Below are 2,020 nucleotides of genomic sequence, written 5' to 3'. Positions count from 1 at the left end.
ACAGTTTAGATGGCATGCTTGTTGAAAATCAGAATGTTATGGATATATCCACCTGCACAAACCACAAAAAAACGTAACCTGCTGAGTATCATAAATATAATATCTCATTTTATGTCATTGCCATGTGTAGAACTACTACATCCCATGTATTTTGCTCGTGTCTAGTATTCCTATGCATGGAACATTACTGAACTTTAGGAATTATTATCACTCCTCCATGCATTGATTATTTTGGGCCTCTTTCTACACATGTGAAACGGACCTGTATATATTTTATATTGTAATCCTTGTTTAGCATTTAGCTGAATTTCATACCCCGTTTTATGGCAATGACATAAAATAAGATATTATATTTATGATACTCAGCAGGTTACGTTTTTTGTGGTTTGTGCTACTATTGTACGTAACCAAGGTTTTTGGGTGGTTTGTATATACACCTGCACAGCAGTGTATATACGGTATTTGAAATAAATGATTCGTTAGTGGCATGCAGAGAGAGAGAGAGAGAGAGAACGCGCGCTGGCACGATATAAACAAATATTTTGAAAATAAATATTTAAGTTGTGTGTTGAAAATGAATGTTTCTCAGTGGTGGCTAGACAGTGCCTTTGTTGGAAGTAGAGATAAGGCAGAAATTCAATTTGGCTTGCATTCAAAGGCCGATCTATCAAATCTGCACTTTCCGAAACCACGTGAGAGCCAAAACAAAACCATTTAAGTTAACACTTATCCAAGTTTTGCAATGTAGCTCTCCAACCTATCCATGGTTACAAAAATGCATATATCAGGGGAAAACATGCATTAGAATGAAAATATTTGTGAAAACAAGATACAAAAGTGCATTATATTAAGAAAAATTGCTTGCAAACATGTGCACATCGGTCAAACCCGCATACAAAAATGTGCTTATTGGGAGAAATTTGCACTAAATTGCTGAATAATTTTTATGAGGATTTTTTTTCCAAAGAAAATTGCCAATTGTTGCAGAAATATGGAGGACAGAATTTAAGATTGGAAGAATGAGAGGCTGGGTGAACCGAAATGGACAGACTCTACCATCCCGTGCTGGAAGCAAGTATTTACGCCCATTGTACAAATGTGTGCGGGTGGAAATTAATGTGTGTGTGTGTGTGAGAGAGAGAGAGAGAGAGACGCCATTTGGCACAGCATGTGTGTTGAAGTTGTGCATGTGTTCAGAGGAAGCAGACTCCATCCTGCCCCGCTGAGGTTTTAGCATATCTTTAGTTTCCACTCTGATTTATGGGAAGTTTTCCAAGTTGAACCCATCAAAGCTCCTTAACAGTTACGGAGTGTGACGCTAACCAAGGAATCCAGCCTTTTGAAGGCTCTTAATTGGGGAGAAGGTAAATAATATAATATAATATAATATAATATAATATAATATAATATAATATAATATAATAACAATACAAAGAAGGGTATTCAACCTTTTATCAGTACACGGTGCAAAATGGTAATCAAAGGACTCTTTCATTGCAGTCTATGGGTTCAAAGAGGTATTGTCGTGACTTTACCCACAGAACTCTGGGCACTGTAGTTCTGTGACCAAGGTTATGTACTTCCAATGCCTGGCACCAGCAGCTCTGAAGTAGCCACCCACCACTTGGATATGTAGCAAAAACACAAAAACAACATTGCCCCGGGAGTCAAAATGCTTAACCCTACAAACATATGCATAGAGATACCGAATTCCCACCATTATCAACAGGGGCGTCTTAGCTATAGATGCTAGTGGCGGGGGGCACCACGGCGCCAAGTTCAGGAGGGCGCCAGGGGAGAGGCGGAGGCTGGATGCGGTCGCCACCCTCGTCCGCCTCCGCCATGCCGCACCGCGCCCGGAGCCTCCTCCCTGCCAGAGGAGCAGCCCTCCAGCCTCGCCGGCAGTGCCACCCTCGCCGCCCTCACCCACCTCCAGCATGCCGTGCCGTGCCCGGAGCCACCCTCCAGCTGCTGCCCGCCCAGAGGGAAACGTGGGGGTGGGGTGGGGGCACCAGAGGGA

Source organism: Lacerta agilis, chromosome 14 (assembly GCF_009819535.1).
Source record: "Lacerta agilis isolate rLacAgi1 chromosome 14, rLacAgi1.pri, whole genome shotgun sequence".
In the NCBI taxonomy this organism is placed as follows: domain Eukaryota; kingdom Metazoa; phylum Chordata; class Lepidosauria; order Squamata; family Lacertidae; genus Lacerta; species Lacerta agilis.
The sequence above is the reverse complement of the archived record's forward strand: the minus strand, read 5'-3'. Positions refer to the sequence as shown.